This window comes from Lissotriton helveticus, chromosome 11 (genome assembly GCF_964261635.1).
Source record: "Lissotriton helveticus chromosome 11, aLisHel1.1, whole genome shotgun sequence".
Taxonomy (NCBI): domain Eukaryota; kingdom Metazoa; phylum Chordata; class Amphibia; order Caudata; family Salamandridae; genus Lissotriton; species Lissotriton helveticus.
In genome coordinates, this window is record NC_136072.1 from 657,139,476 (window position 1) to 657,152,680 (window position 13,205).

The following is a 13,205-nucleotide window of genomic DNA, read 5'->3' on the forward strand; positions in this document are numbered from 1 at the left end:
CGCAATGTTACCTCCCTCACATTATCACTGTGGCTACATGTTTTGCATTTTCGACATTTGTGGAATCTGCCTCTTTTGGCTAGCCAGGTAAGTTGTTTACTCTCCATGTGACTCCTTACAATCTGATCTTTTATTGAGCGGCCTTTTCTATAGGTCATAGAAGGATGAGGGCCTAGTTTTTCTTTTAGGACTTTATCTTGTAAGAGTATGTCCCATCTTTTTCTGATTATTTGGCTAAGTTGTGGTGATTGGAAGTTGTGGGTGGTAATCAGTCTAATGATCAAATCTGAGTTTGCCGGATTGGTTTTGGCTGTTTTGTACAGTGAATCTTCCCTTTTGAGTTCCTCAACCTTCTGTTCTCATTTCTTTAGCATTTTGGTAGGATAACCCCTGGCTTGAAACCTTTTGTGCATTTCAGTTTTATTTTTATCAAAGGTTTCATTAGTGCTGCAGTTTCTCTTTGCACGGAGAAATTCATTAAAGGGGATGCTCCATCTGAAGTTTGGTGGGTGGCAACTCTCTGCATGAAACACTGAGTTGCCTGGAGTTTTCTTTCTAAAAACTTCAGTGTCTAGTTTGCTGACATTGGCAGTTACCTTAACGTCGAGGAAGTGAACACTTTCCTAACTGTGTTGCATGGAGAATTTAAGGTTGACTGCATTCTGATTCAACCTATTCAGGAATACAAGAAGATCTTTCTCATTACCTTCCCAGACGAAAAAGACGTCGTCTATATACCTGAGCCAGATATTGACTTTATTGCTCCAGGGATCCAAGGTTTCACTCCAGAGCAACTGCTCCTCCCACCAGCCTACCAACAAGTTGGCATAGCAGGGGGCAAAGCAGGTGCCCATAGAGGTACCCTGTGCTTGTTTGTATAGCACCCCATGGAACATAAAGACATTCTCTACAAGGCACAGTTCTATCATTTGTATTAGCATTTTGGTATGTGCCTCGAGATGTATACTTTTGGATTTTAAGAAGTATTCCCATGCCTTCAGGCCTTCATTATGCCTAATGCTGGTATATAAACTTACTACGTCTATCCATACCAGCCAAAAGTGCTTCTCCCATATGCCATTAAAATCCAATTCAAATCAAAACGACCTCTACAGCAACATTTATATGGGCTATAAAGCCTAGGAGAAGCAATTGGTATTCTAGATCAGGGGGACTTTTGACACACCTTAATGTGGCCTTTTCGACTTGGTGGGGGATGCAGGGTGAAAGGGGGTCAGTGAAAGTTTTTAGTTTTTGATATATATATATATATATATATATATATTACCTACTGGCGGTCGCCAGTAGGTATATATAGTTAGGATTTTTTCTCTATGGGATTTTTGAAAATTCTATGTAGAATAACTTTGGCGTTTGAGGATGGAATTGGCTGAAATTTTCAGGAAAATGGAACATTTTGTTTCTGAGCAGCCCCTGAAAATTTGGGGGGGGTTTTGTCAAGGGGGGGGCCGAGAAAAAAGGGGGGTCCCAAAACGTGTTTTTCCCATGCAATTTTCCATAGGGCGGTTGGACTCACTTTTAGCTCGAACGGCTGAATGGATTTCCACGAAACTTGCCAAAATTGTAGGGACTGGTAGCCCGATGTGCCTTTGCTAGGTCTCAATATATGTGCTCCAGTGGATTTTGAGAAATTAACGTTCAAAAAAATATATATATCTGTAAGCGCGCTCCGGGCAGCGCCCCGGTTCGCGTACCTGACGCGTAACGGAACTTCGCGAAGCGAAGCTGATTGGCTCTCTGGTGTCTGTCAACATTCTAAACAGTCCGGAGCGGCCGCCATCTTGTCTCTCGGTAGGATAGAGAGACAAGAGGAGGCCAAAACAAAGGGGTAAATGACCATAAGGGGGCATAGCAGATCCTCCCTGACCCCCTAGGTTTGATATGGAGGCTTTAAAAGGGCCCCGCGGGGGGAAAAAAAAAATGTTTTTTTTGCGTGGGGAGTGCCCGGTACGCACACCGGGAAGCGGTCTGGGGAGCCTACTATAAGGAAAAAAGAATGATAGACTTTTTAAATATTGTATGTTTATTGATTGTTAATTTTATTGTTTTTTTTGTTGCTTTTTTTATTAAATATAAATTTATTTTTGTGATTCTTTTTCCAAATTTAACAGAACATTTAACAACACATTGTCGGAAATGTCCTCATTGTCAATCAGCGAATCTACTGCATTTACACATTGAACTAATTCATGGTCCAGTGATTCATCCATGAAATCTGAGTCATAATTGTCCTCAATATCTTTTTCTGTGTTGTTCTCCAGAACAATTTTGAAGGAAATATTCTGCTCTCCTTCCATTTTCTTGCTGTAATTTGCATAAAAAATAAATATATCAGTAGAGATAGGGCACTGTTGGGTTTAAGTTCAGACAGGTACTTGTGAGTTTATAACAGAGAAGTAATCTATGGGCACTGTATGGTTTCAGGCGTGAAGTAGTACTATTAAAAAGTGCCTGTGAAGAAGCCTAAGTAAATTCATAATTATACCACAGAAACCTAAATCAATCCATAATTATAATAAACAAGCCTTTCTCAATGTCTAACTCTTACAGAGGGACAGTATATAACTATCTAAAAATGTTTTCCCAAATTAATTTAAAGTGAATGATATAGTTCTCCTTTCAAATTTACAAAATAACATCTTACCTTTTAAAAACAAGTTTAAGTTGTCAGTGAAAATGCTCTTGCAATGTACTTCAGGAAGTAGTAGTCAAAATGGCTGTGTTTCTCTCTCTTTCTTTATATATATTCAGGTACATAACCAATCAAATGTCAGGTAAAAAAAGTAGAAAATGAAAGTAATATTTTAATTGGTTGTCAATTCCAACAATTCAGATGTGTTTTGTGAAGTAATTTACCTCAGGGTATTTAGAGAGGTCTACAGGCTAAATGGCTAAATGGAATTCCAACCAAATTTGTGAAAATGTTAGGGATTGGTATGTAGTATGAGCTAATCTATATTTGGTGAAAGTGTCTCCAGTGTTTTTTCTGTATATTACTTTCCCACCTTTTTTGAGCGAGCGCTTCCCGGTGCGCGCCCCAGTACGCGAACCGGCAGCGTTACGGGAGTCCTCCATTTTGTGTTTCGGTAGAATTGAGATACAAGATGGAAGGCAAATAATGTTGAGAATGGGTAGAAGGGGGCACGGTAGACGTATCCTGACCCCCTAGGTTTTCTGAGGGTGGCTGAGGAGGCCCATATGTGCGAAAAAGAAACATTTTTTTTCAAATTTTCGCACGGTTAGCGTCCGGTGCGTGTACCGGGTAGCGCTCCGGGGAGCGTACTTTGGTGAAAATTAGTGAAAAAAGTTAGAGTAAAATAATAATTGTGAGTGATCAGATGTAGGGTAGCTCTGAAAAGAGCTTTTGGGTCCTGTGGCTGATTTAGGTACCTACAAGTAGGTACCAATGCACAGTCTTAAATTCAGGATGAAAATTCTGTTCCCTTCATCTGAGAAGTGAACTCCATCTGCTCTGTAGATATCTTGCATGTAGTAACGCAAGTTATTGTTGTAGATAGAGCCCATTCCATGGTCTCTCATGTAAGCTGAAACAGACTTATTTACATGCTTCCTCGATTTCTCAATTTGTGGACAAAATTGGTTGGACCACCTCCATTTCTGTCTTTGGCATATATTTGAATATACCAAGGCAGTTTGAGGAAAAAGTGCCATCAATTGGACAAAGGTGTCTTTTAAAAGCATTTCCAGACCTACCCCAGTCAAAGTGCCCAAGTCATTTCCTCCACAGTGCACAATTAACAGGTCAGGTTTTGGCAAATGCAAAAAGGTTTTCACCAATGGTATCAATTGGTGACATCTTAATCCTCTGTGGCCAATCCAGTTGATTTCCACATTTTGTAAATTGAGGTTGTGTAAATTTCTGTTATCAGCATACCTTTGAGCCCAGTGGATGTAACTATGTCCAATAATCCAGACAGAAAACATGGTGAGAGGAGGTTCTGCTGCAGTCAGATGAAGTGTGGGAATGAACTGGCAGTTGGAACAGTAGGAGTATGTAATGAAAAAAAACTGTGGAGTTTCTGTGGTAATTAATCAGTAGCAGTGATTGGTGGATTTTGATTGCTGAAAACAGAAAGTTAGGGTGCATGGATGAGTTCTTTGAAAGATGTAATTTGAATGGTCAAGAAAAAATAATTTTATGAAAGATTGCACTGGATACGCAGGTGTACTGAGAGTTCAGGGTTCAAATGAAACATTGTTGTGTGAACTTGCAAACATGAAGGGTCTTTCAGGAGGTGGTTGCTATGGAAAAAAGGCAGAAAGGGCAGAAGGGGGAGGGTGTTGATTTGAAAAAAGTGAGGGAAGAGTTTTGATTGGGTGACATGAGAGATATGTGTGATGAATTACAGCATTTCTGTGCCATTGTTGGTTGCAGCCTCTGGAGTGCATACCTTTTGCTCTGCTGAAAACAAATTTGTGTGTGTCTGAGACTGTTTTGAAACTCAAAAAGTATTTGCTAAGGTGAGAAAAGATTCATTTAATTTAGATAGAGAATAGTATGCTTTAGGGAGAAAATTATGAAGAAAGTTGAGTATTTAAAATGTTGCTTTGTTTCATAGGTTGCTTTGGGGCATATTTACAAGGCCTTTGAGTCCCTTTGATGTTATTTTTCCCATTTTAATTTAAGACATTTCCCCGTGGTGCAAGGTCTTTGTAAATACGCCCCCATGTGTGCTTGGCAAATTTAGATTTTGTTTCTTTGAGTTACATAGCCATGTTAAAAGTGATGGAAAAATGGTGCAAGGGCCTTCAAAATACGCTTTCATGTGTGTTAGGGCATTTTAAGTCACTTCCCCTTGAATGTAGTTGAATAACTGCTTTACTTGATGTGTTTAAAAACGTTTATTGAAGTCATTTAAGTTTCTTGATATGTACTGCTAAAGTTTCATAGGCTGCTTGGGGCATATTTACAAGGCCTTTGAGTCCCTTTGATGTTATTTTCCCCATTTTAATTTAAGTCATTTCCCCGTGATGCAAGGTCCTTGTAAATACGCCCCTATGTGTGCTTGGCAAATTTAGATTTTGTTTCTTTGAGTTACATAGCCATGTTAAAAGTGATGGAAAAATGGTGCAAGGGCCTTCAAAATACGCTTTCATGTGTGTTAGGGCATTTTAAGTCACTTCCCTTTGAATGTAGTTGAATAACTGCTTTACTTGATGTGTTTAAAAACGTTTATTGAAGTCATTTAAGTTTCTTGATATGTACTGCTAGAGTTTCATAGGCTGCTTGGGGCATATTTACAAGGCCTTTGAGTCCCTTTGATGTTATTTTCCCCATTTTAATTTAAGTCATTTCCCCGTGGTGCAAGGTCCTTGTAAATACGTCCCCATGTGTGCTTGGCAAATTTAGATTGTGTTTCTTTGAATTACATAGCCATGTTAAAAGTGATGGAAAAATGGTGCAAGGGCCTTCAAAATACGCTTTCATGTGTGTTAGGGCATTTTAAGTCACTTCCCCTTGAATGTAGTTGAATAACTGCTTTACTTGATGTGTTTAAAAACGTTTATTGAAGTCATTTAAGTTTCTTGATATGTACTGCTAAAGTTTCATAGGCTGCTTGGAGCATATTTACAAGGCCTTTGAGTCCCTTTGATGTTATTTTCCCCATTTTAATTTAAGTCATTTCCCCGTGGTGCAAGGTCCTTGTAAATACGCCCCCATGTGTGCTTGGCAAATTTAGATTTTGTTTCTTTGAGTTACATAGCCATGTTAAAAGTGATGGAAAAATGGTGCAAGGGCCTTCAAAATACGCTTTCATGTGTGTTAGGGCATTTTAAGTCACTTCCCCTTGAATGTAGTTGAATACTGCTTTACTTGATGTGTTTAAAAACGTTTATTGAAGTCATTTAAGTTTCTTGATATGTACTGCTAGATTTTCATAGGCTGCTTGGGACATATTTAAAAGGCCTTTGAGTCCCTTTGATGTTATTTTCCCCATTTTAATTTAAGTTATTTCCCCGTGGTGCAAGGTCCTTGTAAATACGCCCCCATGTGTGCTTGGCTAATTTAAGTACTGATAGGGTGTGCTTCTACATAGGACCTGTGTTGTGTTTTCAAATTATGACCAGAAAATCGTTTTTTTTTTTAAAAACGCTTTTCACATTTATGAGAAGGTCATATTGGTGTCTGCTTCTTTAAATAAATATTGAACTGAGAAATATTAAACTGAGGCTTCTGTAAGTGTCAAAGGAGGTGAGTAATGTACATTGCTCTGTTGCATACAGTCCTCATCCTCTGCGTACTCTTGGATATGCTAGACTAAATCTGCTCATTGAGATAACTAAGCTGAGGAAACACAGGTGATGTGATTGTGAATTGAGCATAAATATTTGCACGTTTTTCAATTACATCACCTGTGTTTCCTAACATTACGAATCACATTGTGCAGATGAGGTGTAGGCCTGTCCAGGGAGATAGAGGAGGTCTGGCCTTTGTTCAAGAGTGCAGTGGACATGACTCACTTCATTGGTAGGCCTGCACATGTATTATCTCCTCTGTACTCTTCAACAAGCCTGAATTTCATCTGCAACCCTGAGTAGGCCTCGCCTCAAACAAACCTCTGGATAGGCCACACCTTATCGTCATCCTGAATCAATCATTTAAAATGTTAGGGGCAGATTTATGATGGCCGTGCGCCTCTTTTGTGCCGCTGTTGCGTCACTTTTGTGATGCAGCAGTGATGCAAAAGATGCACCATGTTGCAAGACAGGCCTCACTTCATCTCCAACAAGATACCGTCAGTTTAAACTGTAAACATTTAGGACTGTGTAGGGGGCATGGAGAAGCTGAATCTTCAGTAAATGTCAAAATTGTTGCATACAGTGCTCAACTTCTGCGTAGTCTTTGATATGTTAGTTTCCATCTGCACAATGAGATACCTAAGCAAAGGAAACACAGGTGATGTGATTGTGAAATGAGGAAAAGAAATTCCACATTTTTCAATTACATCACCTGTGTTTCCTAACATTATGAATCACATTGTGCAGTTGAGGTTTAGGCCTGTCCAGGGACACAGAAGAGGTCTGGCCTTTGTTCAAGAGTGAAGTGGACATGACTCACTTCATTGGTAGGCCTGCACATGTATTATCTCCTCTGTACTCTTCAACAAGCCTAAATTTAATCTGCAACCCTGAGTAGGCCTCACCTCAAACAAACCTCTGGATCGTCCACACCTTATCGTCATCCTGAATCAATCATTTAAATTGTTAGGGGCAGATTTATGATGGCCTTGCGCCTCTTTTGCGCCGCTGTTGCGTCACTTTTGGGATGCAGCAGTGATGCAAAAGATGCACCATGTTGCAAGATAGGCCTCACTTCATCTCCAACAAGATACCGTCAGTTTAAACTGTAAACATTTAGGACTGTGTAGGGGGCATGGAGAAGCTGAATCTTCTGTAAATGTCAAAATTGTTGCATAAAGTGCTCAAATTCTGCGTACTCTTTGATATGCTAGACTCCATCTGCACAATGAGATACCTAAGCAAAGGAAACACAGGTGATGTGATTGTGAAATGAGGAAAAGAAATTCCACATTTTTCAATTACATCACCTGTGTTTCCTAACAATACGAATCACATTGTGTAGATGAGGTTTAGGCCTGTCCACGGACACAGAAGAGGTCTGACCTTTGTTCAAGAGTGCAGTGGACATGATTCACTTCATTGGTAGGCCTGCACATGTATTATCTCCTCTGTACTCTTCAACAAGCCTAAATTTCTTCTGCAACCCTGAGTAGGCCTCACCTCAAACAAACCTCTGGATAGGCCACACCTTATCGTCATCCTGAATCAATCATTTAAAATGTTGGGGACAGATTTATGATAGCCGTGTGCCTCTTTTGCGCCGCTGTGCGTCACTTTTGTGACGCAGCGGCGGTGCAAAAGATTTGCTATGTTGCGACATATTTACAACTTGATGCATCTAGGCAGATGTGTCATGCTGTAAAGTCCTGTGCCACATGAAACCTGCGTCAGATTTCATGTGAGCGTTTTGTTGTAGGGTGGGCAGTAAAACCCTGTAAAACTAACACAGTAAAATTAAGAAGATTTCACTGAGTCACATTTATGGCATTGCTGAATCAAATCCTTATGCCATTTTGAAACAGGCATAAGGAGTGATGCACCATGCAATGTGTGGCTTGCCCCTGTGCATTGCAGTGGATATGTCGCGCTTACGACGTGATTCCTGCAATGCGCCGTTTTTGTGGAACAGATGCGTGACGCATCTGTGCTGTTTTTGCTCAATGGTGCTCTGCATTGTAAATGCGGCACATCATGGGTGGCAGAGCAGTGGCGCACGTTAACTGGTGCATCCCTAGGGATGCGCCAGTTAACATAAATCTGCTCCTTTAAATTTAAGTATTAGCAGGGGACACAGTGTTGGTGAGGCTTATCCAAGGTTAAGAAGAGATGAGTCCTGTTCACTGAAAAATTGGACATAGGCCTCACCTCCTCAGCATCGCTGGACATGGTTAAATAATATCTGCAAAATGTTACTCTTGTTAAACAATTTTACAATTATAGTCTCTGAGATTTGTCTCTTACTCTGCAACATCTCATTGTTGTTCTCTTTCTTTAAAGATAACGACAACATCAAGCATGAGTGATAATGAGCAATCTGTTGATCTCGATATTATCATTGAAATTGTGATTGAAACATCAATGGAAGTAGATCCCTTGGATGATTTAAATCCTGAGGATGATTAAGAACATGGTGAGGATGCCGATTTGTCAGAATTGTATGACATAGGGTGGGAAGCTGACCTGCTCGAGCCTATGGAACTATAAACAGTTATTTTTAAAAGTTACTGGAAATGAAAAGTAACCATGTTAACCGTTTCATTTAAAATTAAACACATCTTCAAAAACAGCTTGTGTGAAGTGTCTTTAATAAAATAGGGAAATATGCTGATAAAAAGTAATTCAGATTCACATATAAAAGAGCACATGTCAAATGTAGAAGCATTCTATTTCTTTGTTACTATTTGTGAGTACTAAATTTGCCAATGCACTAAAAATTATTGTATGTAAAATTGACAAGTAGTGTGTTAATTTTTTGACGACGGTTATTGATTTACTGTTTGGTAATAGTGGTTAATAACATTTTTTATTATATTTTACCACAGATTCAACTGCAGATCATTTCAAAAATACAGTATGCCATCGAAGCAAAGAAGCCGAAAGGCTACAAAATGTCAAAGACAGCAGCTTACTACATGCTTGCAGCAGTCCTCTACAATAAAAAGTCGTCAAGTCACCAAGAAACCTCCGGGTAAGACAACGAAATCATTCATAAGAAATATTTGCAGAAAAAAAAATATCAGTACAGAAAATGTTTTAGCCCAGAAAAAGAGAGCCAATTTAAATGGAAAGGAAAGGCCAATCAAAAATGTTACTGCTAGAGCAGGAGATAACTCTGTGCATGGTAGTAAAAGGAAAAATCAGTTTAGGGACATTCGTAGACGAATGTTTCGCAACAGGATAATTGGCAATTTGTTAAAAAATGTTAAGAAACGTCAACAAAAAGTGGCTTTTTATAAGAGAAAGAGAAACATTGAGAAAATTATTGATCAGGCATTCGAAATTAAAAGAAAGTTATTTATTTTGATAATCAATAGAATTAGTAAACTAAACAAGGTAATTTATGATTTCAAAACAAATAGTAGATGGAAGAGAACAGTTAATCGTAGTAATTTTTGTGAAGTTTTTTCAGGAGAATGGATGCATAGTTCAAGTTGTGAGGCATTTTTTAATGAGGAGAGTTATTTCCAGGATAATGATTTGGTGCATGCAGTTGACACCAGTGGTCGAGCATATGAGGTGAAAGATGGTTGTCCGGTTGAAAAAGAAAAACTTGTGTCAACAGAGGCAGAAGAGGTTTTAGGTAATGAGGTTTTAGGAAGACGTCCTAAGGGACCAGTGTACACCTGAAGTGTAGTAGTATTTGCAGTGTGCGACAGGATTCCATCAATTTGCTTTGTGATTTTGTACGGACATTTAATAAGAAAACTTTAAAACAGAAAATGAAGTTGTTGCAAGAATTAGATCCTTGCAGAGTGAGAGAAGTGACAGGTTTGCATGGTCATTCACTGGCTTGTCTTTCCAGGAGAGTATGCCAGAGTGTTTTTCATCATTTCAGGATGCTAGCAGTGCATCATAATAAAGTGAGGAAATTAGTTAGAATGTTGTATTATGCTAAGAGTCCAGAAATTATGCTTAAACAATTATGCACTGCTCTTTTGCATGGTTCTGAAGTAGATGTGAAGAATATTTGTGAAGAAATTGAGTTTTGTTACTTTGCAAGTAAAGAGAAGAATGTTGAAATTGACCCAGAAGAAGAAGGTAATGTGGAAGAGAGTGTACAGGTTTCCAGTACAGATCATTTTCAGAAGGAAATTGCCACGTTTCAGGTGAAATCAAGTGAGAGGCCTAATTTCACTTGTGTGTGTTGTCGACGCACTTATTATAAGAATCAGACTAAGTTAGTGGATTTATATGCAAAAAGTGAAAGAGAAAATAATAGTGAATGGAAGGATTTCGCAACATACTTGATGGTAGAAAATTGTTTTGATTTGGGATCGGATCAACGTGTGTGTACTTATTGTTGTAACAAATTAAATCAAAACCGGATGCCTGCTAGAGCGGTTCATAATAATCTGGAATTGGTTGAGATTCCTTCTGAATTGAAGGATTTAAATACTTATGAATCTATTTTGATTCAAAGTGTCCATCCCTGTCAGGCTATTGCACGAATGGAGCCAAAGACAGGGAAATTGCCTCCATCAGATTTACAGAGAGGATTAAAGGGAAGAGTTGTTTATTTGCATCTAGATTTGAAGAAAAACATTAATACAATTGGAATAGAGAAAGTGGAAGAGGAACCTCTGGTTATCTTAGTTAATGGGGTTCCGACAAAGAGTAAGAAAATATGGCAAGATTTAGTGGATGTTAGGAAAGTCAAAAAGGCAACATTGTATTTGAAGAAAAAAAATAAGTACTATAAGAATGTATATGTTGCAGAAGAGGAAGTAAGTGAAGAAGAGGATAGCGATTTGTGTGCTGGTCAAATTGAGAAAGTAGAAGCCTCTAAAAATGAAGAAATATATGAACATTATAGTGTTCATCCTTTGCATTCCAAGGAAGTCATGGGGAATGCTATTGAGTTGTTTCAAATGAAACAAGCCAAAGGAAGTCCCATTAGTGTTTGGGAGGAAAGTTTGGAAGCTCGGTGTTTCCCACAGCTATTTCCAACAGGTCAAGGAGGAAGATATGATGAGCGACCTGATCAAATTCCTGCTTCTGAATACCGGACTTTACGATTGTATGCAGAAGATCCTAGGTTTCGTCAATGCATTCCCTATTTGTTTCATCTACTGTTTGAAAGCGATCTGTCTAGACTGTCATATGCAGTGAACCACATCTTGAAAAGTGGTGTACAGATGCAAAATATCTCGGCAAGGGACTTTATGGATAAAGTCAATGTGCAAGACAGTATTTTGGATTCTCACCTGATTAATCTCATGGCGTGTCAGCGTGGTACTAATGAGTACTGGTACCTTCGTCATGGTGATTTAAAATATATGCTGAGGAACTTAGGAACTCCCACATGGTTCCTCACTCTCAGCAGTGCCGAGTATGGCTGGGAAGACTTACTTGAATTTCTACGAGAGGCAAATGGAAACATTGAAAATATCAAATTCAAGACACCCGGAGAACTGTGCTCTTTAGATCCAGTGAATGTATGCAGGTACTTCAATCGTAGATTTGAAGCTATGATGTCTTTCATCATGAACAAGAAAAATCCACCTCTTGGAGAGGTGTTGGATTTCTTCTGGAGAAAGGAGTACCAAGCAAGAGGTGCTCCTCATATACATATGCTGCTGTGGATCAAAGATGCACCGAAATTTGGAACAGATCCGGATGACTTAGTGATGAGTTTCATAGAACAGTATTCTACATGTGCTGTTCCAAAGGCAAAGGAAGACAAAAGCCTAAGAGAACAAGTTTTACGCTTCCAAAGCCATCGTTGTGGAAAGTACTGTCGTCGTAAATTCAGAAACAAGGACAAGTTCTACACAAAATGTCGTTTCGCTTTTCCACGACCGGTGATTTCTAAAGGAAGAGTGAAGAGTTTGATGTCTTCGCTGCGACATAATGTGATGAAGAAATCACCCAAAAATACCTACAATTTGAAAAGGAACGAAGAGTCCAAGTACATCAACGACTACAACCCAGTGATTTTGTCCATGTGGAATGCTGACATGGATATGCAGTTTGTGGCTGATAACTGTATGGCTGTGGCTCGGTATGTGACATCTTACATCACCAAAAAAGAAAAGACAGAATTGAAGGATATGTGGGGGGACATTTCCCATGAAAAGAGCCTCAGTAAGAAGTTGTACAGTTTCAGTCTGAAGATGTTGTCGCATCGAGAAATCGGAGCTTACGAATGTTCTGACCGGTTGTCTTCAGCAAGTCTCTATGCCAAATCCAGGAGTATCATTTGGGCGAGTCTTGGTCTTGCTGCAACGCGTAATCAAGTTCTGAAACCTGTACGGGAAATTGAGTATTTGGCGGAAAAGGAGCCAAACAGTACAGATATTTTGAAGACCAACATGTTGGATACATATTATCCAAATAGAGGCAGTTACCTCGAGAATGTTTGTCTGTATGGGGTTCTACAAAATTACATATTCAAGAGGAACATCAAAGAAGATATTGATAAAGGAGTGTATGCTGTAATTGGAAGTGAGGGATGTCTGGTCAAGCAAAGAAAATGCCACTTGGTAAACCATCGAAAATTGAGTGGCGAATCTCCTGAAAGAAAATAGTTTTTCTATTTAGCACTTTTGCAACTTTTCAAGCCTTGGCGTGCAGAAGAGGAACTGCTTGGAGATTTCGTCTGTTACGAAGATTCTTTCAATGCCGCTAAGGAGACCATAGAATGTCCTGTTTTTCCCAAATATCTAGAAATGTTGAATGCGGAAATCGAGCAGGAAGCAACGATTGCAGCCGAGATTGCTAGAGACAGTTCTCAGGACAGTCAGAGTTCTGTTTCATTGAGTCAGGATCCACTAGGAGGACCAGTTATCGAAAATGAAGCTGCCACTGCCATGATTGAAGTGGAAAGAGCCATGGCACATGCTCAGAAGGATGCGGTTAAC